The following is a 27,239-nucleotide window of genomic DNA, read 5'->3' as shown; positions in this document are numbered from 1 at the left end:
TTCTTGGTCTTAGAAATTCCGTGTTAATAAATTCCAGTTCCTTTCTCCCACAAATGACAAAGAACTGGCTCTATGCAAAAAGAGAAGGCTTTTTGGATCAATGCAACAGACAAAATAAAAACTACCACCATGGAAAATTGTGAAGATTACCGTGGAGACAGCAGTAACACTAACAAATGCTGTTATAATTAAAATATGAACCCAATGTAAATGAGAACAAAGTTGGAGTCCACAGGCACCTTTAAGACAAATAAAGTTTTATTCTGGGTACTAGCTTCAAAGCCCGTTCATAAGAACGGACCTTGAAAGGATCCCCTCTCCTGGCCCCTGGCCCCTGGCCAGGCAGCTTAAGGTGGCTTTGGACCCCAGCTCGCAGCCAGATCAAGTAGGGCGGTAGGGGCTGGGCAGCTCGTTATCAGGGACGGGACAGAGCTACTTAGCAGGCAGTCAGCAGGCCAGGAGACCCTCATCACCATGCCCAGCCTAGCAGGCCAAGAGACCCTCCACCACGAACCTTTGCCCAGGGCCCTCTCACCTGCTGCTGGCCCCAGACACTGAGGCATCTGAGAGGCTAGAGTCCAGGGACAGAGGGCAGAAGCTGCAGGGGCAGGGCCAATCAGGGCAAAGCTGGCTGCACCCTGATTGGCCCTATTCTAACTTGGACAGCTGGACACATCCCACCCCCCAAACTGTTTCATAAATATATAGAGGAGCAACAATGGATAAGGATAAGCATTCATGTGCTCAGCCACTCTTTGAGTTCTCTTTCACAAGTTGTTGTTAGGTGCGAAGTCGTGTCCGACCCATTGCGACCCCATGGACAATGGTCCTCCAGGCCTTCCTGTCCTCTACCATTCCCTGGAGTCCATTTAGGTTTGCACCTACTGCTTCAGTGACTCCATCCAGCCACCTCATTCTCTGTCAGCCCCTTCTTCTTTTGCCCTCAACTGCTTCTAGCATTAGGCTCTTCTCCAGGGAGTCCTTCCTTCTCATGAGGTGGCCAAAGTATTTGAGTTTCATCCTCAGGATCTGGCCTTCTAAGGAGCAGTCGGGGCTGATCTCCTCTAGCACTGACCGGTTTGTTCACCTTACAGTCCAAGGGACTCGCAAGACTCATCTCTACCACCAGAGTTCAAAAGCCTCAATTCTTTGACACTCGGCCTTCCTTATGGTTCAACTTTCACAGCCGTGCATTGCAACTGGGAATACCATAGCCTTGACTAGACGCACTTTTGTTGGCAGGGTGATGTCTCTTTTTAGGATGTTGTCTAGTTTTCCCATAGCTTTCCTCCCCAGGAGCAAGCGTCTTTTAATTTCTTTGCTGCAGTCCCCATCCGCAGTGATCTTGGAGCCCAGGAAAATAAAATCTGTCACTAACTCCATTTCTTTCCCATCTATTTGCCAGGATTTGAGAGGGCCAGATGCCATGATCTTCATTTTCTTGATGTTGAATTTCAAGCCAACTTTTGTACTCTCCTCCTTCACTCTGCAAGAAGCTCTTTAGTTCCTCTTCGCTTTCTGCCATTAGAGTGGTATCATCTGCATAACTGAGGTTGTTGATATTTCTCCCTGCAATCTTGATCCCAATTTGTGACTCATCTAACCCCGCCTTTCTCATGATGTGCTCTGCATACAAGTTAAATAGGCAAGGTGACAGTATACAGCCTTGTTGGACTCCTTTCTCAATTTTGAACCAATCAGTGATTCCATGCCCGGTTCTCACTGTTGCTTCTTGACCTGCATATAGGTTTCTCAAGAGACAAATAAGATGCTCTGGTATTCCCATCTCTTTAAGAACTTGCCACAATTTGTTGTGCTCCACACAATCAAAGGCTTTAGCATAGTCAATGAAGCAGAAGTAGATGTTCTTCTGGAACTCCCCAGCTTTCTCCATGATCCAGCGCATGTTGGCAATTTGATCTCTAGTTCTTCTGCCTCTTCGAAATCCTGCCTGTACTTCTGGAAGTTCTTGGTCCACATATTGCTGGAGCCTAGCTTGTAGGATTTTGAGCATAATTTTGCTAGCATGAGAAATGGTCCAATTGTGCAATAGTTTGAACATTCTTTGGTATTGCCCTTCTTTGGGATTGGAATGTAAACTGACCTTTTCCAATCCTGTGGCCATTGTTGATTTTCCAAATTTACTTTCACAAGTAATGGGGGTCAAACCTTCTCTTGCTCATAGATAGCCCCCAATCTCAAAAGCCACCTCACCCACAATAATACAACATCTTATTTGAACATGGACACTGGTACCAAAGCTTTCAATAAACCCAGAAGCCAACTTTGGGTCATATATACCCAGACAGCACAATCACTGGTCCAACAACATCAACTCAGACTCATTCACATGCTGATCTTTTATGTGCCATAAAATGGCAACAATACCCTTCATTTCTCTAAACAGGGCAAACAGCCAGCTTGGTGTAGTGGTTAAGAGGAGTGGATTCTAATCTGGTGCACTGGGTTTGATTCTCTGCTTCTCCCCATGCAGCCAGCTGGGTGACCTGGGGCTTGCCACAACCCTGATAGTGCTGCTCTCACAGAGCAGTAATATCAAGTCTCTCTCAGCCCCACCTCACAAGATACCTGTTGTGGGGGGAGGAAACACTATACTTTAATACAAGGTTTTCTTCCTAGTCCATTACCTTAATTAATTGCAATGTTATCTTATCCATGGTTCTTCTTAATATTTGTGAAACCGGCCTGGGGGTGAAGCATGTCCAGGGTGTCCAGGTTGGAATAGGGCCAATCAGGGGTGGCCGCACCCTGATTGGCCCAGCCCTGATAGCTCCCACCCTTTGTCGTAATAACCAATGGGAAGCAGTAGCAATGACACTGCTGGAAAAAAACAAGAAATTCTAAAATATCATAAAATGTCATGGTTAAAAAAATTTAACCAAATGGTTTACCTGACTTACCTGGCTAATAAAAAGCAGCAGACCATCTTTTATCAGAGGTAGGATGCTGAGATTCTATTGCACCTATTTTGCAAAACTGCATTAGTTTTCAAGGCCAATTCAGAGTACCAGTGCTGACTTTTAAAGCCCTTCATGACCCAGGACCTCTATGTCCAAAGGACCATTTTGCCCAGTATGAACTTGTGACAGCTTTACTTAGCAAAACAGTTCCTTTTAGTTGTTCCAGCCCTTGTTATGATAGATTCTGCAAATGCCCACTTGAAAGCCTTTTCTGTAGCGGCCCCCAAGCTGTGGAGTAACCTCCCAGAGTAAAGCAGAAAATCTATATTTCCCTGGCAGTTTTGGATGCCTTGTAAAACAGAATTCTTCTAAAGATTCTTTGATTCCTAAAGATGATTGCTCTATGGTTTATTTATTATATATTTATATACTGCCCTCTCTGAAGGACTTAAGTTTTTTATAAAAAAATCCCCCTGGCTTGTTATTTTAGTTTATAAATGTTTGAAATTACTAAATAAACTCAGTCTCACCTGCAAGATGGAGGGGATAACATCTCATACTGATTAGAGTGTGCTGTTGAATACCACCAGTGCTAAAACTCATGAGACATTCGGCATCAGATCTGGTAAACTATATCTGAGGCAGTCAAAGTCTTCCTGGAAGAAGTCCTGGATTTCTTAACATTGTGAATTAATTATCAAGAATTTAACAGACTGCCTGCCTCTCATTACCCAGGAAACAGCATTTCTTCCAGCCAATGTTACTGCGAGGACTATTCAGGAGACATTCCTCGGCCAATCACACAGTCTTTCTTTAAGGGGAGGGAAATTTTTTAGCAACATCTGTCACTTGCATTAACAATTTTGCACTGAATGTGTGCTGCATGGCTCCTCATATCCTGAGAACTATGCCTAGCTTGGTCACATAGATCCTGCCAAGAGTGTGCTGAATTCTTCTTAACAAACTGCTTTGATTCATTCTGATTCATTCAGTAGTAAGTAGTTACTACTAACAAACTTTTTCTCTAGCTTCCCCCCCCACACACACACACACCAGGACACAAGAGTTTCCAATTCTGGGTTAGGAAATTCCTGGAGATTTGGAGAAGAAGCCAAGAGAGAGCAGAATATGGGGAAGGGAGGTCCCTCAGCAGGGTATAATGCCATAGCACTGGGCATTTCCATATGGAGGGGTAAAACACGAGTGGGTTCCTTTGAAAGCCCCCCCCAGGCCTCCCCTCCCCGGCGTTGTCATGGCTCAGTGTCATGGCGGCCTCAGTGACACCGCGAGAGCGCTTGCCGGGCCCTAGGGAAGGCTCCCTTCCCCCCCTGCCCACGGTTGCAGTGGGCGCTTCCCTAGGGCCCGGCAAGCACTCTTGCAGCCTCTGGGAGGCCGCGAAAGCACTTGCTCCCTTCCCCCCTCCCCACGGTCGCAGCAGGTGCTTCCCTAGGGCCCGGCAAGCACTCCCACAGCCCCCCTGTGAACGAGCAAGGAGGGAGAATGGGAGGTGTAGAGGGAGGGCTCCAATCAGGGTGTGGCCAGCAAAGCTGACTGGCCCTATTGCATCTTGGGCATCCGGAACTCGCTCCACTCCAGGGCCAGTTTCACAAATATTAATAGGAACCATGGATAAGGATAATTTTCAGTGGTGTTGCATTTTTTATTGCTTATAATTGCATAGGTAGGCTCCCAATGAACCAACTGCAGTGTGACAGGAACACCTATTGATCCACAATGAAATTGGTGGTTACCTCAGTAGACAGATTTGCTGAGGTTGGCTTTAAAGAAAGTCGATCCAGAAAACCCCCATCCATTTTCACACTTCTTTTCATGATGCAGGAAGGATGGTTGGGGGCACCTTACTTAATGAGCTGTAAAATCAGACCCCTTTATCCACTTCACTTGAAAAATGGGGAGTCCTTAGAAGAAGGGGTGGACTAGGTTTTTTTTTAAACTTCAACTGGTCATTGAGGGGGGCAGTTCAGTTCCTAAAAAGCAAGCCTGGTGTCATGGTTAACAGCAGCAGCCTTTAATCTGAAGAACCGGGTTTGATTCCCCACTTCTCCAAATGCAGCCGTTTGAGTGACTCTGGGTCAGTCACAGTTCTCTCAGAGCTCTTTCACAAGGTGATTATTGTGGAGAGAGGAAGGGTAGGCATTTGCAAGATGCTTCGAGACTCCTTCAGGTAGTAAAAAGTGAGTTACAAAAACCCAGCTCTTCTTTTAAAAACGGCTTGAGGGGGAGACAGGAGCCCCTCTATCCAAGCAGGAGTTCAACTTGAAAAGAAGGTTCTTATTTTTAAAATGGCATTCCGGCTGTTGATCTGTAACTGTAGGGAAAATGGGTATAGGAAACCCAAAGTTATCTAGTGGCCAAAATGTAAGCTGTACTTTTCCCAAAGTAGCTTTCGCTGACCCATCTGGCTCTACCACTTCTGTCTTCCTTTCTGTTGAAAATGGAGATGGCAAGCCACAGAGAATGGGGAAGTCTTTTATAGCATATAAATAAAAGCAACAATCTTAAAAACTCTGCAAGATTCTGCTGAACTGAGGTATGTGGTTAGCGAATGTTCCATGCTTGCATCAGGGAGCATATTCTCCATTTCATAGAAGACAGTGGGACAGACCCATACATATGAAGAACTCTATGGATGTACACTATGTGCACTAGAACCATTGGGATATTTTGTTCATTTTGTTTCCTTTCTAAATGATGGGTTCTTGAAACTATCAGTAGCGCAGCTACTGCAGCTAAATTTCATTATATTTTTGAAGATTCTACAGTGATCAGCACACTGGGTTCAGAAAAGGACAGGTAACCAATGTTTCCTGATCAGGAAGGATAAAATTAAGCTCCTTGTAGAACAAAATTTAATAATTCAGTAGCAAACGGATGGTTGCTGACCTAGTAACATGCTACAGTAGTTGAGGTTTTATGTTGCTCTATGCTATCATGCTAATCACAAAAGGCTTTTAAATGAAACCAAAGAAACTATTTAGTCCATCATAGAGATTGCATTATTGGCTTACCTCTTTAAAATATTCAGATTCGCCATGCTTTCCAAAAGAAGGCTCAAGGGGTTTACATATGCCTATATGACAGTAAGAATCCTGAGGGAAATATTTGGTTTTCATTTTTGATGTGAAAATGGCACATTCTCTGTTGTAGCTAAGTGTATAAAGCATGCAATGCTACCTGCAAGAAAAGCAGAAATATCTGCAAAAATAAAGGGACTGGATCTGCACTTGAATACAGGTCTTTGATTAAGTCTCAGCTACTACATCACAAGTACAGCTCCTTGTAGTATCACTGATCCTGTTCCAGTTCTTTAATTAAACTTTCCAAACAATGATTAGTCAGGCAGCATGTAAACTTATGATTTACAGAAAGTGGAACAATAAAGATCCATATGTATCCTACATCCTTTCCCATCCTGACTTCACCCGCCAAGAACCATTCCTTGCCAAGCTAGTCTCACATCATGAGTAACCAACATTGATCTGGAAATTACATTACATCTTCCACCTGATTATTCCGCCTGAAAGGATACTTTCAGATGTCCTCAGTGTCTTGTGATTTGTGAGAAGTCTGAGCATGTTATTGTTGGCAGTGCTGGTAATGATGTACAGTGCAACTGGACTTGTCTCCCAGAATACATGCAAAGCCATTTTCAGTGTCATGATGATTTATAAAGAGTTGTGTCAGACAGACTAAATTTCTCTTTCAACTGTCACTGAGCACAGCCAGCAATCTAGTCATCGAGAACTTGTAATGGAAAAAGATCTAAAACTCCGTGTGTGTGTGTGTGTGTGTGAGAGAGAGAGAGACAGACAGACAGACAGACAGACAGAGGGAGAGAGACAGAGAGAACACATGCCCCTGATGTTTATGCAAATTGACTAATCTGACAGGCAGTGTGGTGTAGTGGTTAAGAACAGTGGTCTCAAATCTGGAGAACTGGGTGTGATTTCCCACTCATCCACATGTTACCTCCTGGATGATCTTGGCCCAGCCAAACTTCTCCCAGAACTTTTCCAGCCCCATCCACCTCACAGGGTACCTATTATAAGTAGAGGGGTGGAAGGCGATTGTAGGCCGCTTTGAGACTCCTTAGGGTAGAGAAGAGCAGGATATAAAAAACAGATCTTCTGCGTCTTCTTGCGCTTTTCATAATGGCATAACACAAAATTAGCTTGGAAAATACGCATCTAGCAGTTTTTAAACTTCCCAAAACAGATTCGTAAAATAGATTCATAAAACTACAATTTAAATAGTGTCCAGAGTTAGATAAATTTCTAGAGATGTCAGCCTCCAAGAAGGACTTGGGCATCTTCTGGAATGATAACTGATCTCCAGACTACAGAGATCAGATCCCTTAGAGAAAAATGTATATTTTGGAGCAGACTCTATGGCTGAACTGTGACTCCTCAGGGGCTGGGGCATATGGTAACTGTAGTCCATGGACATTTGGAGCATCATAGTTTGGACACCCCTGCTTTATGGCATTGTCCTCACTAGGCAAGCAGCTTAACTGGGGGGGAATAATCTACACAACAGCCTTGCGGGGTAGATTGAGATGGAGGATTTGTCTGTCTAGAGCAGCGGAAAAGAGCAAGTGGGACAAGCGGCACAGCTGAACTGAGAAACCCCAGTCATTGGTCAGTTTCGGTTTGCTTTTTATGAAAGAACACTTGCATAATTTTATGGTTGGGGGTCATCAAAACATGAGGAACTGTATTAAAGGGTCACAGCATTAGGAAGGTGAAGAACCACTGCACTAGGGGATGAGCAGTCTAGATGCAGCCAGGCTGAGACTCAGCCCTACTACACCAAGCTCCTGGACAAGGCAGCCACCAGCGCAGAAGACTTAACAGAGGAGCAGGACTGGAGGCCGCAGGTAGAGGCTCCAGCAAGCCCCAAATGGCCGCAGAAGAAGAGTTGGTCACTTTTCTCTTCTAGAAGGAGTCTCGAAGTGGCTTACATTCGCCTTCCCTTTCCACTCCCCACAACAGACACCCTGTGAGGTAGGTGAACCTAACAGAACCCCATGTGGGGGAGCAGGGAATCAAACCCAGCTTGCCAGATTAGAAGTTCACACTCCTAACCACTACACTAAGCTGGCTCTCATGCGTCCCAGCACCTGTTGTTTCCCTGGGTACAACGGGCTTTGCCCCTAGTTATTCATAAAGCATAAATTAAAAATATATAGCAAATGTAGAAAAATACAATTAAATTACCAAAGAAGTCATACCTTTTAATCAAATCAGTTAACCCTCTTACACAGTTTCCTGTGCAAGGCAGGTCACAGATGGCATTTACTACCCCATAGGTTCAAGCCTGAATTTCAGAACCAGCTTTCACATGCCTTGGAAATCACATATAAGTTACTTTAAAAGCTCTTAATAATAATTGTTAGCCCTATATGTGAAGATGTTCATAAACCCTGGGTAATTTTCTCCAACCATCTCATGGGATTAGTTGTGGTGATTTGTTGGAAATCACTAGATCAATATGGTGAGTGGAAGAACACTTCACCACACAGTAACAACTGCCTCATAAAACTTTCTCACAGTCTCCACTGGTGGTCAGAATATGTAAACATACATGTCTAAGGTCTGACTGATGATTTCAAAACATGTTCTCAACTGGAATTACTTCCAATATCCCCCTTATGAGAACTGAATCTGTTCTTCACAACAGCACTCAGCAGAATATGGCTGAGCCTTCTGCCCACTGTACCTGTCCCGCTATTACCACTGTAAGAGAGATCTGAGCTTTCCACAACATTTTATTTTCCCTTCATTACTATGATCTCATCATACAGATATGTATACACACCGATGTTCCCAGCAGACATCTGAGTGTTCATACGCTAATTTCATACCAGAGGTTTCTTTAATTATTCATGCACTATACCTCTTTTCCAGGCCCCTTTGATTTTCTCATGAAAACTGCACAACTGCAAATAAATTTTGAATGTGCCAATCATCAATAAAGAGATGTCATACCAATATTGATGTAAAACAGTTCGTTGAGATTTTCTCCAAATATTTGTTAGAGTAAGCTTAACCTTTAAAGTGGTTGCAAGCACAAAAATTTTACAAACTTAATATGGTTTAGCATACCCTGATAATGGATTGTTATTCATGAAAGTAGAAAATCACCCCTGTCAATGAGTATCCATGTAATAATGTGTGTATGTATGGCAAATATACTAAATCTAGTGGTAATGTAATATGTTAATTAAATTAACAAGCGTTCTTATTCACATTTGATAGTCTATTCTTCCTAAAGATCACTTGGCATCAGAGCATTTGCAAGCAGAATTACAGAATTTTAAACCATTGATTTAAAAGGGTATCTCAGCTTAGGTCTCAGCTTAGGTCTACTCCATCATTAAATAAATGAACACCAAAGAGAAATAAGAAATTGAAAAATTAGAATTTATCAACAGATGTGATATTAAGCAGATTTGATACCATATTTACCTGAAAGGAAGACAACCCTGAACATAAGATGATTCTACCCCTCAAAAATGCTAGACACAAAAAAGTTCATTTTTAGTTATTGTACCTTCTTGTAACTTGTATCTGAGTGTAAGATGATCCCCCCTTTTTCTGTCACAGGGGCCACGCGAATCGTATCTGTATTATTCCAATTTTAGTATACATGCTGCCAAAGTGAGCACATCCCGCCCCCTTTTCTTGATAGTGCACATGGAAAACAACCTAGTCTTTATTTTGTGTAAATACAGTACTTTCTTGGCCACCACAGAAGTTAAATTATTTCTCATAACTAGTCTTAAATTGTTATCACCTATTACATGTGTTGAACTGTCACTGTACTTATTTTGTGAACTTCTGAGATTTGTAGTCACAAATCATACCTCTTGCATTTTTCTTTTCATTTTTCCTTATTAATACCTAAAACAAACTAATATACAAGACAAGCTCAAACACTATTTTTCTTGAATACAATTCATAAATCTCAACAAGACCACAGTGATGCAAAGTTCGTACCATTCATTAAAATGTTAAGCCTAACCATCTGGTAAATATCATCCAATTCATCCAACCAGACCTGAATGCTTGGAAACTCTTTCAATTTCCTGCATTGTGCAAAAGTTAACCTAGCTGAATGAGGTTACATAATTAAGCAGTAAAGTTTCAGGTGTCCAATGACTTTAGTCCAATGGTCCACAGGAGGGGTGTGCGTTTGGGTCTACCTAAACTGAAAATATATCCCAAAAAACACTTTATTGGTATTTTGGTAGTATATTTCAGCATCCAAAATGTATCTGTGATTTTTCAAGAGAAATACATATTTTGGAATAACAGGCAAATCCAAATAACAGCTGAGAGGGCAGAGCAGATTGAGCCCATCACTCAGCTGTTTGGGGGCTTTCTTCTGCAGCCCCTTTTAGCAGGGGGCGCTTAAAGGGACTATGGAAGATAGCCTGCAAAACAGCCAAGGTGGGGGTACCCTTCCCACTGGCTCAGCTGGGGCTCTTTTGGCCTGTTTGACCAACTGCTGAAGAGAGCCTCAGTGGAGCTTGCTGGGAGAATTGCTTGGGGGGCTGTGTTGGGACAGTCTAGTTTGAACCAGGCTGCCCAGCAGATTCTGTGAGGAGAACACACTCTGCAAGACCAGCTGCTTTGTGATCACTGCAAAACCAATAGAATACTATCTAAATTGATGTCAGGATTTCAAAAGGATAGTATATGTGTCATCATGAGCCAAACTGCACCATTTGTAATTAATCCGAGTCGTTTTAGGATGGCACTGCTTAGCACTTAAAAGAGCTAAACAATTATTGTTGTTGCTCCCAGCCATATATAATTTTGTCATTGTTTTGTCAGCAGCTAAAAGAAAAAGGACATCAAGGGATACTGTTTTTATAAAATCATAATACATATGTTATTGTCCAGTGTTAGAAATAACTCTAGAGTTTTGTTAATAACAGTAAAAAATCTCAGTTTATTCCACTACACTACATGAAGATGTTACTCTTCATCAGCTGGGAGATGTTTGAAACAATGCAAAAGCCAGTGTCTTCTGTAAAAATCCAGTTTGTAAATCTATATTGATTAAATGATAGCTGTGGGACTGCTTCTGCCAATTCCGTGCACTTGCCAAAAGCTTCTGTTCTGTTCCATGCTATGTGGGTAGGCTAGTCATTCATGAAAGTTGAGGGATTTATGCATTCATATATCTTTGTTCAAGAGCCAGTGGTGGCACAGGAAATTAAACTGGAACCCTCTAATCACATGAAAACTGTCTCTGAGTCACTTGGGGATGGCACTCATGAGTTTTTCATTGTGACTTGGGGGTAGAGTTGCCAATCAAAGATCAGCTGAGAACAGTTCCCAAAGAAAACTACCGCAATAATGCAAGTATAAACATTACAGTATTTGCTGGCATATAAGACTACTTTCCCCCCCTGAAAAACATGCCTCCAAGTGGGGGGGGGGGTCGTCCTATATGCCGGGTGCACTTCAGTTGAGATAGACATAGCTGCCCATAGTGGCCCATAGTACTGTATTTTGAGTGGAAATGTTGGGGTATATCAGACAGTTCTATCCACTCACAGGAGGCAAATAAGACTCCTACAAAGGATGCTGCCACTCCCTAGGGCTAGTAAAGAACGGTCTCTGTAATGGCTGTTTGCAGAAGGTCATCTTGATTCCTTTCTCAGCTTCTGTGTGTCCTGTTCACATTGAATGACACTTTGTAGTAGCTTCAGTGTGGGATAGAAATGTCTTTCTATTAGTGATTGCACAGATAACTTAAATCCTCCACTTTCTTGTTTTGTAATCAAGACCCCCTGAAAACATTTCTGTTTCCAGCAGTAAATCAGTTTTAAAAAGGCAATGTTTTAAAATGTGTATACTTCATTTAAACTCCCCTGCATTTCTTAAGGTGGGATTGAAGGAAACTGATATTCAGTACCCTTCAAGATTTAAAATTCATGCTAGAGTTGATCCATCCCAATGCTGAAGGCATCCTATGAAGCACTAAATTATTGTTTAATTGAAAGAGGTGTTTAAACCATGGTATGCAAATAGTATTCAGACAGAGAATTATAATTAAAGTCTCTGCCGGATTTAAATATCTCACGAGTTAAATATTACACATTAATTTCAGTAGGTGCATTCATTGTTAAAATCTTCCTTATCAATATAAAGAGTTTCTTGCGAATCTTTCTCTGATCTTTCTATTTCCTTCACATTAATATTGTTAACCTTTATTGTAAACTTTGAAAATTTTGTAAATGTAAATTTTATGGCCTGATCTCATGAACAGAAAAACTGAGGCAGCTATTCTTAGGATCTGCAGCAGCCACAAAATTAGGTGCACTCTCATCAGTGATTCTACGCAGCATTTGCAGAGGTCACATATGCCTCGCATGGGTCTTCTTAATGGTTACTCCAAGTAAGAACCAGGGTTGACTGTGACCACGATAGTACAAAGCCTATCACAGCCAACCAAGAATTTCAACAGTGCACAAAGAAGAGTTGGTTTTTATAACCCACTTTTCACTACCCTAAGGAGTCTCAAAGAGGCTTAAAATCACCTTTCCTTCCTTACCCCACAACATACATTCTTTGAGCTAGGTGAGGGTGAGAGAGTTCTGACAAGACTGATGTGTGACAACAACACCATCAGGGCTGTGACTAGCCCAAGGTCACCCAGATGGCCACATGAAGAGGTGTGGGGAATCAAACTCTACTTGCCAGATTAGAAGCCACCACACCAGACTGACTCAGGATGCTTTTTTTTTCCAGCAGAAACAACAAGTCCCGCACCCTCTGGCCTCTGACTTCTGGCAGTGACGACTACTCAAATGAGCAGCAGGAGTAAAAATGGACAAGAGAATGACATCCTGGTATGCTAGAACGCCACTTCCAAGCAGGTGAGGTGAGGAAATCCCCAAAACGTTGTGCCACATGGTGATGTCACTTCCAAGTACCACCCAGAAGTGAAATGTTTTTGTTTGTCTCTCCCATCCCCCACTCTCACAAGTTTCCACTACAAGACTAGAAACTCTATTCAACCCTAAGCTACCAAGGGTTTTAACACTGCCTTAGTTGAGAGCCAGCATGGAAAAATGGTTAAGAGTGTCAGACTAGGATCTGGAAGATCCAGGTTGTATGTATGTATGTATGTATGTATGTATGTATGTATGTATGTATGTATGTATGTTTTATAATGTCCTATGTGTCCTTAAAAAAACCCACCTTTTTAAAAATGATGCTTTCCTAAATGCAGTTCTTAGTACTTTTTTTTTTTTACTTAATATGAGCAATAGTTAGCTTAGACTAGTGAAGCATAATGAGTAGCCAGAGGCAGTTTCAGGCAGAGGAACCAAAAGCTTTCACTGTTAAAATTTTTTATATTGAAATGAAATTATTTTAAAAATATGTAGCAGGGTTATTATCTTCTATTCCTACAACCCATGCCCCAAGTGCACATACACAAACTGCAGCATTTAAAGCCCTCCAAAGACTTCTTCAGTGAGTAACAGTAAAACTATTTTATTTTTAAGCAACCTGCTGCTTTGCTCTTCTTTGCATAATGAAGCTCTGTCAAGAGAGATTACCACAATCTCCTTTACAGAAATGAACAGAGCAGAATAGTATTTCAATTGAAAATGCACTGCAAAGCAAAACCAGAATGGCTGCATTGAATCTGCTGAGTTTCTGTCAAAGTTCAAGATTGGGCAATTTAGCTGGAGAATTATGACATCTACCACAATTTTCCAATCACTGCATCTAGCATAAATGTCAGATCTGTATGAAACTACCTGCACTGGGATATTTAGTGTGTCGTGTTGACTGTGACATATTGATTCCAGTTCAAACAGAACATTGTGCCTTCATGAATTTTAGCAGAAATGCTGGCTCCATGAAAAATCAACTACGCTTTGCAAATCAAAAGCCAGCCTAAAGGATGCATACTCCCCTCTGCTGTAAATTCCCTTGCTGTTCTCCTGTCAGCCTTAAGCATGGCTTAGCATTACAGCTTCACTCACCTTAACCATGATTAAAGCTAAAGTTTATCACAGTTTGAAACCAAGGTGTGAAGTGACTTGGCAAACTCTGCTTTAGAAGGAACAAGGTGGGCTTAACCTTGGAAAAAATAATAGGAGTCTTAAGATACCTTAAAGCAGTGGTTCTTAACCTGGGGGTTGGAACCCCTTTGGGGGTTGAACTACCCTGGCCAAGCTGCTCGCCCTGCTGCAATCCCCTTTCCCCGCCACTGTTGCCACTCCTCCTGCAGGCACCCACGCTCAGCCAGCAGGCTCCAGGTGGTGGCGCAGCTCCTCCCGTTGTGCACCCAGCCTCTCCAGGCGTGTCCGCTCTCCATGCAGCGTGTTCCACTCCAGTGCCATCTTCCCGCAGGCCTGGCTCAGCTCAGTCACCACCAGCCAAAGCTAGCCACCTACTCCTCTTCTGCGGGCTGCCGCTCCTGCCCACGCCATGCCACTAGCACCGACACCAGGTACCTGTTCTCCTCCTCCAGCACCAGCCCCCCATCCCATGTAGATGGCAGGTGGCAGTTCAGCTTCTGCAGCTTGCCCTTCTTGTCCCACAGCTTGCCCAAGATGGCTGTGCCTCCACCTGCTTGACTCACCCCGGCAATTGGCATGCCTGGTCCACTGCACTGCTTTGGGTCTGGCCCTGGCTGGGTGGGGAGCAGGTGGCCGAGGCTGGACATTCCGAGGAGGCAGCCGGAGAGCAGCTCCTGCTGGACATGCACCCTTGCCCAGACCAGACATGATGAGAAGCTCTGCTCTCGGACCCACCTGTGTTGCCTCCCCCAAATCATGGGTTTTCTTGGCATCTCCCCCACCCTTCTCTCCAAGGGTGACCCAAAGTGGGCCACATCCCTTTATTGATGTCTCCAAATCAATTTTGTCTGAGGGAATTGAATAAATCATTGTTGGTCATAAAGGTGCCCCTGGACTCGATTTGTGTTCTTCCAAATCATTGGTTTTTGTTACTCATTTGGTATCGTTTGGAAAAGCAATTTATATACAATCATGAACAATGGGTCTTCACACCATTGGTTAGTTTTGGTTTAATTTCTGTGAAAGAAGACTTGCATAATTTTATGGTAGGAGGTCACTACAAGATGAGGAACTGTATTAAAGGGTCACGGCATTAGAAAGGTTGAAAACCACTGCCTTAAAGACTAAAAAAAAAAAGGCATTAGCTTTCATGGACAATAGCTCTATGCCATCAGCACGCTTGCAAAATACTACGGGCCTCCTGAAGCAACTCCAATCCATTGACAGTCTCACAGAGAATTCCATCTTGGCCACTTGGGATGTTGAGGCTCATCATCGTCCACAGAGACAGACTACAAGCTACCAGCAACAGCACATGCCTTTGTACTTATCCAAAAAATAAAATAAAAAACAGACCATCACCCTGTACTTTCTGTATTCCATAGCCTTTTCAACCCTCTACGTATATATTTTTTCTCATACATGCTTGATGAGGACCTACTACATCCATGCAAGAAACTGGATCTAGTCCATGAAAGCTTATGCTGTTAGTCTTTTTGGTATCACAAGACTTTATAAGTGGCCAATGTCTTCCCTAAGTCTAAAAGAAGGGTGCGTGTAGACCCAGCCCTGTGAATCAGTGGTGATGGAAAGTGCTGTCAAATCACCACTGATCTGTGGCAACCCTGTAGGGTCTTCAAGGCAAGAGGCAGTCAGAGGTATTTGCCACTGCATTCTGCTGTGTCATAAGTCTGGTTTTCCTTGGAAGTCTCCCATCCAACTACTGGCTAGAGCCGACTGATTCTGGGCTTATGAATCAGTAGAGAGACTGTTTGCAGTTTAACCCAGTGTGTTACAATGAACTGAAGTAATTCTGGAGGAGCTAGGTCCCCAGTCAAATCACATAATAGCATCTGCATGGACCTTGCAGATAACAACTGGTCAATACCTGAAACACAGATGTCGTTTAATATTCCTTTCATAGATGCAGAAAGTAAACAGTTTTTTCTAGCAACCATATACTGAACCAAAAAAAATTATTGATAATTTCTTTTTTCATCTTGCAGCTCCCAGTGGATTTTTAAGAATATAATCTCAATGTATGCTAAAACAATATTTGCCATTCATTCATACTAATCCATACTAACTACTATATTGATTTAAACTAGTGTATCTTTCCTATTCTTGTGAGGCATTTCACAGTTTAAAGGAGAAATTCCTGTTAAAGATGGAGTGTAAAATGACGCTGCTCAAGCAAAGATGCGATCTCCAACGTATGAGTTCCTTCAACACAAAAGCAACTGTCCTTTTGACCTTGTTTCTTAGTTTATCCAGAACATAATGGAATGCACAAAAAAAACCCAGTTATCGATTGAAAACCACAACGTTACTCTCTTGTACCTACAAATGCAAATGTAATTATTATATATTGCAGAGAAATATTGAACGTCAGCAACAAAACAGCAATGTTAAAGCATGACCCAAAAACTGATCACAGTTGTTCATTCTTAATTTTCTAGTATTATATTGCAGAGCCCGGTGATTGGCTTTTGGAATAGTTTAAAAATAAAAAAGAAATAACAAATATGAAAAAATTTGAAATAAACTATGCAGCTACTGATATTATGAGTCCAATAATCTTTTGCTGCTTCTTTCTTTTATTTTTAAGCTATCAGCTCCACACTTCCAGTTAAATTTAGTTACGAGGTGTCCTGAAAATTTCAAAAACAGAAATGAAGTATTATTAACAAAAACCTCCCAAAGGCAATCTCTCCGACACAGTTGGCAGCATGGGTGCAAGAACTGAACTGGAAGGATAGTCTCCTTAAATTTATCCTTTCCAACAAACCATTTCACACTAATTGCAACCTCTCTGCACATTCAAATATTATCTGAAGAGAATGTCTTCTTTGTTAATTTAGTTAACATAATGAATGCAAGTAGCACAATTAGTATCAATTGGTACTATTCAGAAATCTTGACTATCAGTCTAGCTCTGTATAGTATACATTATGGTTCAAGAAGGAGATCAAAAGAGAGAGGCTGATTCTGCACTTACTTTGGTTTTTCCATTGTGGATCCTGCTGAATTCAGATTGATTTGAACATGTGTCTTCCTCTATCCCGCCCCCCCCCCATCCCACCTGTAGCAGCCTGCACTATGCTAAGCCAGGACAAAAGCCAGACTAGGGCCAGTGATAAGATATTATGATGAGCAGTGGAAGAATTTGGAGGGAGATGTGGCCATGGGCAGAACATCCCTCCTGATTGGCCATTTGTTGGATGGTCAGCCAATCAGGGATGGGACAGCCTACCAGATTGGTAGGTGATAAGTCCCAACTCCACCCAGCACCCTCTTACCATTTTATTTATATGTTCAGATGAGTCTAAATAGGCTGTCTGTATTCATGGGTTCCATTTATGTATACTAGCAAATGCATAATTTAGAGCACAGTTTAAAAAATAAATGGGTTGCATAACCTCCAAAGATTCTTCTTTCATCTACAGAAATGAAAGCATTTCTTGGGAAATGCCTCAGTGGACCAAACATCTGTGTGGTCCACTCAATTAATTTGGAATAATACCTTTCTTACACATACCTTTTGAGAAATCCTTTTATGTCTAATATTTTCCATGCCTCAACTTCTTTCCTAAATTAATATTCATTTTGGGAAAACAAGTTTATTCCCATCATTGTGCAATGCAAAAAAATCTATTTCACTGTTGGAAAAATAAATGTTTTTATTGAGTTTTTAACTACCATTACAGCTGAAAAATTATTAACCCTCAATGGATGATTAACTGCTTGAATAAACTGTGCTTGCAGTTCTATACACTGAACTTTTCTGAAAAGTTATAGCTTAAAAAAAATTGTTCCATCTTTCCATTTGCCTTTGAAATGATCTGTATTTCCCATGGATACACTCGTTTTCTCAGTTTCCCTTTCTCCGTCCACAGCCTTATTAGACCTCTCTTCTTTCTACCACAATATGCTGGCATCTGATTACTCCTGTCTTTTTTATTTTTCAGTTTCAGGGGAAGCCCCCAAATGTACCATCTGATAAGTAGCTTTCTGGAGCTTGGGACAATTGCCTAGAGGTTTTTGTAAATGCTTATAAAGATTAACATAGAGTTAGCAGCACTATAAATAATCTTTCAGTAGCACTGAAAGTAGTTCTCAGTAGCACTGGCCATGGCATCAGAAGGAATGTTCCACTATCCAAAGCATTAACCACAGCAAATGACAAGGTGACTGCAAAAGAAGTTAAAAACAGCTATTTCCCGTTTTTATTGGAATGAACCAATGAGCAAATGCTTTCTGTTGTCTGTGTTTTCTATGGACTCTCTAAATGCAGATAAGACTTGATCTCATCATGGCAAATCAGAGGACACTCAGCTCCATCTCTATCACATTTGGTGTCAGGCTACCTAGAGATCATCCCTCATTTTCATTTCAATTCCTAACTAGCTATATGTGATGGTGTCCCCAGGCATTTACCCCCCAACCCCACAAGGCAGTTGAATTTGTGTGAGGTGAGAAACAAGAGCTCCTCATCCCACTGCAACTACCATGGCATTTTAGAATCCCTTTGGAATGACAGCCTTTAGAACAGGCCAGATGACGGATGCGTCATGTTTAATTTGGCCTTCAATTCAAATTGTTACATTTCTCATGCCGCTAAACTTGCTTTCCATAGTAGCCAATGGTATTCCAGACATCCCGAATTATTGTGAAGAGCTAGAATAATAAAATAGGATTTAAAATATACATAATATAATATATTCCAAATACAGACCTATTGGTAAATTCTGGGCATTTGGAATCCAGAGTACTCAATACTGCTAAATATAAATCAGCAGGGCAGCATACCAGAAATATCAAGTTCCACTCAAAGACCATTCATGTTAGAGCAGAGCAATGCTGAAGTTGTCATATGTATTCTTAATCTCTTCAACCTGCTGCATTTCTTACCTTAATTAAACCCACCTTGTGGAATGGCCTGCCTGAGGAAGCGGGAAGGCCCCTACTCTCCTGGCTTTCCGCAAACTGTGAATTATTCAAGAGGGCTTTTCTACTCAGATAACAGGGCTGCATTGTCCAACATGATTAACAAAGTTTCTTGAAAAAATTAAAGACTATGGTTTAGACTACGGTGTCTAACTTGCTGAAACTAGGATCCTGCTATGGGATTTTGCATTATTTAATATGTCATGTAAAGACTTATACTTGGTTTCAGTTCTGTTTGTAGACTTCTGCCTGGCTCTACAGCCCTAATGCTATTTAATCGTTTACTGATTGTTTCATCTGTAGATTGGATTGACTCACTCTGTGTAATCTACCTTGGGTCCAAGTGAGAAAAGAGGACTGTAAATAACATAAATAAATAAATCATCACCTATGAAAATCAAACAAAACCTCATTTAGTTATTATGCTTTTTGTAGTCTGCCTTTCTCACAGGGACTCTTGGAGGAAGGATTTTTTCCCATTCAGTTATTTTATCACTAGAAACTGAAAGAATAATAGATACTGCAATTGATTTTGCTTCAGTCTGCAGTTTATGAATACACATATACCATAAGTAATCCTGTATGGAGACTTGTATTGTCAATGTAAATAGTATTTTAAATGGAAGGCCATCTTCAAAATAGTAATTTGGAAGGCATACGTAAAAGCTCAGCTTCTTTTAGCGATTTTGTCCTTAAAAGTAAATAGCTAAGTGTTTGTGAGGACTCACATACCCCATCTAGAAATATCAAACACTGCTTTCCAGTTTGGACAGACTAAAAAATGACAGATAAGCATCAAATGCAAGAATAAATACAGAATATGCAAGACAAAGAAAACAAATCATTGTCATTTTTCTGACACTGGAGACAAGATAAAAATAGAACATTATGAAATTAAATTAGGCCACACTCCTTTCTCAGATCTCATCTTAAATACATTTTCCCAAGAGTTCTAAATAGGCCATGAAGCTAATACTCTTCTTCTCCCCTGTAGCATTTTTAAAATCCAACCAGGGCTTTAAGAGATTTTTTAAAAATAATAACATTTTAAAAATCTAGATAGCAAAATAATAATATAGGAGAATACAAAAGGTAAAAAGGAATTATATAACAACTTAATATCAATTTTTTTTTATAGATCACAGGGAACATGGAACAGAAAATAAAATGGTTTCCTCATAAGAATACAATGGTCATTATGTCAGACATTTCATATTTCATTATCTATTTTGCAACTGAGTTATTAATTTCCATACCTACATATTCTATATATTTCATCATATCTGCTATCTGCTACTAGCAATAACTTTTAAATACGCCAAATGATTAAAAGAAGTCTATTATATTTATACAATAAAAGACAAAAGAGTTTTGTTCAGAATATATTTCCTTATATGTTGTTGTTAGGTGCGAAGTTGTGTCCGACCCATTGCAACCCCATGGACAATGATCCTCCAGGCCTTCCTGTCCTCTACCATTCCCCAGAGTCCATTTAAGTTTGCACCGACTGCTTCAGTGACTCCATCCAGCCACCTCATTTTCTGTTGTTCCCTTCTTCTTTTGCCCTCAATTGCTCCCAGCATTAGCCTCTTCTCCAGGGAGTCACTGACTCATATTTCCTTATATATTTATATTCAAAATTTATACTCATTCTGCTTCTGCAATGTGATAGAATTCTATACAATTTTAATCTATTTTCCATACTAAATTTGTCCCCTGCTTGCATAATAAACACCCCTTATCACTTCAAATTTCAAACTGATTTGTTTCTGAGATAGGCTGTTGATTTCACCATTGCTGTATATTTGGCAATTTTATTTTCCCATTCTTTTAAGCTTGGGCAGACATCTGATTTTCAGTTTGCTGCATAGATCATGCTAGATGCTATTACCATGGATAATCTTCATTAGCCTTGAAAATTATTGATGATTCTCAAAAGTCTCCAATTATATGACTCTTTTCATCTGTTATAATCACTTTGGTTGATTTCTTTATCCATAAAAAATTGTGTAGACTGTCATCTAGATCTGCTGCTCAAGTTGTACCATTCTTCCTTTTGGATTCTTGATTCAATCTGAAATCCAAACTAGGCCTGCCATTTGGTAATCTTTAAACGTCCCGTGGCGCAGGGCACCGCGGACTAAATAAAACAGTAAGGGCTTGTGCGGAGGAGTTAGGGCGGGCTCTGTCTGGGATAAAAACTCGGAGGAGCGAATCAGGAGCCGCAAAGCGGCCCTCTGAGTGGCACTCCAGGGCCAAGTGTCCAAATGGGAGACACGCAATGTGCGCCTCCCTATTGGACACTTGGCCTGTTCCCCGAACGCCATGCCACAGACTCCATTCCTCCCGAGCCGCCATCCTGCCCAGATGGCCGCCAGGGAGGAAGCTCGCCCCACTTCCCTGGCCTCGGGGATACATGCTTCCCCGCCGGCTGGCGAAGGCCCTTCCCTCACTACGGACCTCGCTCCTACCTCAAACACCGCTCACCGCTGCTGCAGCCCACCCTCTAACATCGCCACACAGCCCCAGAGCCCGCCGACGAGCCCCCCACCCCGCTCCAACATCGGTAGCCCGCCGGTGAGCCGCGGAATGACTGGCCCACCCTCCAAAATGCCGCCGTGTGCCGACAACCCCCCCACGAGCCGCCGCCTGTCATCCAACTTCGACGCAGACATCGTCGCGTGGCCGGGGAGCCCTCCACCGCTACAACATCCCCGCCAACATGCCCAGCCTGGTGCCGAGCCACGGAGACAGCGGCCGAAGACGAACGACTGGCAATATAATGGGCTTTAAATCTAGTATAATTATATATTTTGTACTGCTAATCTTCCTCTTTTTTCAATCGATAGTCTTGTAATATTTTAAACCATATTCTTGGTTTTTTACCATTCCAAAAATTTTTTTTATCTGACTTTGCCACTTTGTCAATATTTTTGTCTATTTATTTAGGCAGCATTTGGAATAGAAACTTTGGTTTTGGCAATGTAATCATTTTAATTGCTGAGATTCTACCCAACCACAAGATTTTTAATGTTCTCCATCTGGATAAACCTGCCTGTATAGATTTCCAAGTATCCTTCTAATTGTTTTTGAAAAGGTTACAATGTTGTCTGGTCACATTTATCCCCAAATATTTGATGGGATCAGTTTCTACTGTGTATTCTGTACTCTTCAAAATATATTCTTGTTGCTTGTTAAGCATTTCATTATCATTTTCGACTTCTTTCTCTTATTTTTTTATCCTGAAAGTGATCCAAATTCTTCAGTATGAACCATCACATACTATAAGGTGGGGGTCGTCAACCCCCGGGCTGTGGCCCGGTACCGGGCTGCAAAGTCCTCGGTAACGGGCTGCCAGTGGCCGCGCCTGCCTCTCCCCCCCCCCCCGCAGCAAGAAGCTCACCAGGCTGTGAGTGAAGCGGCCGCCAAAACGGTCGCTTAGCTCGAGGCCTGGGTAGCTTCTTGCTGCGATAGGGGGGGAAGAGGCAGGTGCGGCCGCCGGCATACCAGCGGACACAAACGCACATGCGCATAGCTGTCACGCATGCGCATAGCGCCCCTGCTGGCAAAAACGTGCATGCGCGGCGCCTGGCATCACAGGCTCTTCCCCACCCCCATAGGCGGTCCTCAACCGTAAAAAGGGATTTAAAACATCCAAAGCACTTTACCACCCCCAACTTCATGTAGTGGTTAAGAGCAGCAGCTTCTACTCTGATGTGCTGATTTTGATTATCCAGTCCTTCACATGCAGCCAGCTGTGTGATTTTGGGCTAGTCACAGTCCTGTCCTCATAGAACAGTCTCTCTCAGAGCTCTCTCATTCTTACCCACCTCACAGAGTGTCTGTTGTGGGGAGAGGAAGGGAAGGCAATTGTAAGCCACTTTGAGACTCCTTCAGATAGTAAAAAATGGGATATAAAAACCAACTCTTCTTCCTTCCTATTAAGTGAGAAGGCAGGAAGTTCCTTTGAGTTCCAAGACCTCACAAACATCTCTCATAGGTCGGGCCAGGGAGGAAAGTTAATGGGGGGGGGCTGCTTCTTTCCCACCCACCCTTGCATCTCCCAAAGGCTACGCTGCTCAGGGAGGACCATAGTGAGGCCATAGACTGCCTCCTTCCCACCCATGACACATATCTCCCAAAGGCCTGGCTCGGTGGGAAAAGAGGAGGAGAAAGAGGGTGAGGGAAAGCAAAGGGTACTCTGATGGCTAGCTGCAGGGCCATGGGAAGCGGTTGTGAGCACAGGTCCTGTTAGGGAGGACTCCTTGGAGAAAAAGTCTTGCCAGGCGCTCCCAGCCTCAGCTAGATCAGAGCTTAGCCCAGACAGATGTTCAACAGGCAGAGAGCTCTGATCAGCAGGAGGGAATGGAGCTGCAGACAAATGCGGGCTTAGATTCCAAAGTTGTCTACATGAGCTGTTCATTCTTCTGCCCAGCCTCCAGCTGCAACTCCCCGCCTTTTCAGCCTGTCACGAACCAAGGTATAGGCTGCACCTGACTCAGACCACCAGATCAAATGCTCAAGACTCAGGAGAGGCTAAAGGCATAGTAGCAGAAGAAGGGAGGCAGGCCATAAGGCTTAGCATCAAAGTATGAGCTACAAAGGTCTAAGAACTCTAAAGGAAAAAAAAGGGGGATGGAAAAGTGAGAAATGAAACCAACTTTCCAGGATGAGAGAGCCAATCCCCAAGGACAGCCAATCAAGTAGAGGATGAATTGTCTGCATGCAACTTGAGTTTTATTGTTTAGTGATGATAATTATTAAGAGATTAAAACATACTATTCATACTCAACTTCCTTTCTGTCATCTAGTTCAACAGTGATGTGTGTATAAGTTATCCCATCTTACACTTGTAAAGCATCCTTCTCCTGTATTGTGATTTGGTGCTAAAAATGTTAGTGGCACATATAAAAATCGGAACATACCTCAAAAACCCACCAGCACTGAGGAAGACTGAGAGGATCAGGACAGGAGGGAGGTGAATGAGGTACCCCTATGATTGGGAGCTAAATATGTGATAACCCGAGAAAGGGCCTTTCAGCCATGGCTCCAAAACTTTGTAATGTCCTCCCTAAGGGCACTTATCTCTCTCCCTTTATCACAGTCTTCCACCAACCGGTGAAGACTTCATTGTTTTGTTTGGTGGTACTCCAAAAACTGTTATTGGATATCCCCCTTGGTTTTCATGTTGTGTGTTTGTATGGGTTTTTTTTTTTGTTCGCTGTGTACCACCCTGGGGAAAAGTGGATGGAAAGGTAGTATAGAAATGTTTTAAATAAAATAAATGTCAGGTTGTAGTGGAAGTGATGTCATAACAATGCTAATGCTGTTCTTATGACACTGGCAAGCCTCTATCCATCAAATGTGAATATTCTGCTGGTTCAACTCTACAGTTTCAGTGAATGCTGATGCACTGGGCAGCAGAATTATATCACTTTCAGGTCATGTGAGAAATGGAATAATGGCAGTGGTATGATGCCAATCAGCCCTCTTCCTCTCTACATCACCCCCCTACATAACCGTGGCTGCCCAGCTGAGAAACTGAAGCACATGGTGTTTTCCAGTGTCACATAAGGAGGGGGCAGTGCTTACAATGTACAGTTTAAATGAGTCAGAACAAGGGAAAGGTGACAGAATCAGGGAGATGGAAGATTAGCGTAAAGAGATTAATGTAGGAAATGGACATATATACAACCTTTGGATACAACTAGCATGGTTCCACAGGGCCTGCCAGATGGAGCTCTTCCACCAGGCATTCAGGTGAGGCCAAGGCATAAAAGATCTTTATGGCCCCTTTCCCACATTTCCAAACCACCAGATCTGGAACATCTTCTAGGATTAGCATCTGTTTCCCACCCCAGAATATTGGTCAGGCTACTGAGCCTCGGTGGGTACCATGGGGGTGTGTGTGTGGAATTGAGGGTTTTATCTCTCCTTTTGTTTTTTGTGATTTTTTTATTTCTAATGTAAAGGGCTGTGAGCCAGCTGGTCTAGGAGTGACCAGTAACAAATCCAATAATAAATTTAATTTTTTTTTACTCACAAGTACCACTGAAATGAATGGGATTAATTCATGAACAAACATTCAGATAACTGAAAAATTAAATCTGATTTGATTGTGTATGAAGGCAAAGTGTTCTCAAGGCTCATGAATGTTATGTTGATTTGTCAAGAATGTTGTGTTGATTTGTCTAGATTGGATATTGACAATATAGAAATATTGATGAGACTGGGATGTTTTTGAACATAGTGCAATGGTTAAGAAATACTGATTATTTAATGATGTGATACCAGCACAAGTCCTCTAAATTCCTCTATGTAACTTGAATCTGTGCACTCACAAATTACAAGGGGAATGGAAATGGAATTGTCCTTCAAGATCAGCTCTGGCAACTCCTACAGACAGCTAGCATAGAAAAGACCTATACAGAAGAAACCCTGCCTATCAGCACAACCACTATTAAGCTAAATGTACAATTGACCTAAGTCAGCATAATAAAGATCCTTACGTGCTAAACACAAAAAGGACCACGTAGAGAACACTGGCACGTCTGATTGACTGCTGGATGGTGAGGAACTGAATTAAACCTTGTATTTCCTCATCTATGCATCATCTTGAGATAGGGGAATGCAAATGGCAAGTATGGAAATTTCATCCTTTGAATTCAAATGACAATCCATCTTCCTGGCATATTTTCCAGCTCTTCTTAAAAAATGTGGCTTGTAAACAGTTTCCTCCCGGTCTTCCCCTCTAAGTCCTTCTATCATGCACCATGAGAAGAAAATAATATGCAGTTATTTAACAACACAAGAAATAAATGAGAACAGTAGAAAGCAAAGGGACTATAAACATCATATTTGGCACCATCAGATTACAAACTGATTGCTGATCCTTGCAGCACAGCAATCTTGGGTAAAAGAACATTAAAGCCTAAAGACTAGTTGCCTTTTAAATGACTCAACACACCTATATGTTCTTCAGCTACCAGTCTGGATTCAAACCATCACATCGCTTGATGCCGTTGGCCTTTTGTGTGTAAAGTGATATCGAGTTGCAGCAACATGGCAATTCCAGCAAGGGGCTTTCAAGGCAAGTGAGAAGCAGAGGTGGTTTTCCATGGCCTTTCTCTGCAGAGTTTTCCTTGGTGGTCTCCCTCCCAAGTACCAGCTCTGCTTTGCTTCTGTGATGCGACAGGATCTGGTTATACTAAACCAGTGGTCCCCAACCTTTATTAGGCTGGGGACCGGCAGGGCATTGGGCCGCGCCTGCAGGGACCGCGCGGGCCACGCCCACGAGCCGCGCCCGGCCGCGCCCGCGGATCGGGCCGTGCCCGGCCGCGCCCGCGGGCCGCACCCGCGAATCGGCCGCGAATCGGGCCGCACCCGCGAGCCGCACCCGCGGATCGGGCCGCGCCCGCGAGCCGCGCCCGTGGATCGGGCCGCACCTGCGGGCCGCGCGGGCGCGGCCCGGCCCTGATTCCCTCTCCCCGCCCTCCCCGCAGTAAGTAGCTTCCCGGGCCGCAAGCTTGCGGCCTGGGAAATTTTTTACTGCGGGGGGGGGGCGGGGAGAGGGAGCCGCGGCCCGGCGCCATGGCCTTTGCGGCCCGGCGCCGGGCCGCGGCCCGCAGGTTGGGGACCACTGTACTAAACCATCTTCCCTCCTACAGTTGGTATTGGGAAATGATTATTGTTATTAAAACATCCCTATAATAAAATCTCCATTATTTCTACTGAGTAAGGAATAAAAGGGAAACAAATCCTGCAGAGTGAATGAGTATGCAAGTTACTTTTCAAATAGTGTTCTCCTTCATGGTTAATTTTATAATGAAAGGGTTAAAAATGAAATGGCAGGAAATATACTTAAAAGGCAGCATGTGTATAAACTGGTTATCTAATCTGGAGGAACACAAATTGTGTACTCTGCTAAAACTGCAACACTAAGCAGAGATCCATCCTTCTAAAGCCATTGAAGTCAACTCTGTAACAGTGTAATTAACCCTGCTAGATTGAATACCAGACAACCTGAATTACTGTGCACGAGCATACATAATAAAGTATAAACTTTAGAAGAAACATAGTATCTGAAATTTACTAGAGCAAATAATCACAGAATTAAAAAACAATACCTACTAATTCAGATAAGCCACCTTTTGTAATATGAAGTAATTTCTTTGTAATACTTATTTACAATTCTAATTAGTTGCCTTTTGATTGCACCATCTTAATTTCCTTCTATATTTAGATCATGATCACAGATTCAGTCTTTAAAAGCTCAGCTTAAAATAGATCCTCATTAATCA

At 42.4% G+C, this 27,239-nt stretch overlaps 1 protein-coding gene across 2 annotated transcripts in view; it reads right to left on the bottom strand.

Annotated features, from left to right (window-relative positions):
- The window catches only part of SPSB4 (splA/ryanodine receptor domain and SOCS box containing 4), a 192,778-nt gene that overhangs the window by 97,444 nt on the left and 68,095 nt on the right, over nt 1-27,239 (bottom strand). The gene's annotated exons all lie outside the window — the stretch shown is intronic.

Source organism: Paroedura picta, chromosome 8 (genome assembly GCF_049243985.1).
Source record: "Paroedura picta isolate Pp20150507F chromosome 8, Ppicta_v3.0, whole genome shotgun sequence".
In the NCBI taxonomy this organism is placed as follows: domain Eukaryota; kingdom Metazoa; phylum Chordata; class Lepidosauria; order Squamata; family Gekkonidae; genus Paroedura; species Paroedura picta.
The sequence above is the reverse complement of the archived record's forward strand: the minus strand, read 5'-3'. Positions and strand labels throughout refer to the sequence as shown.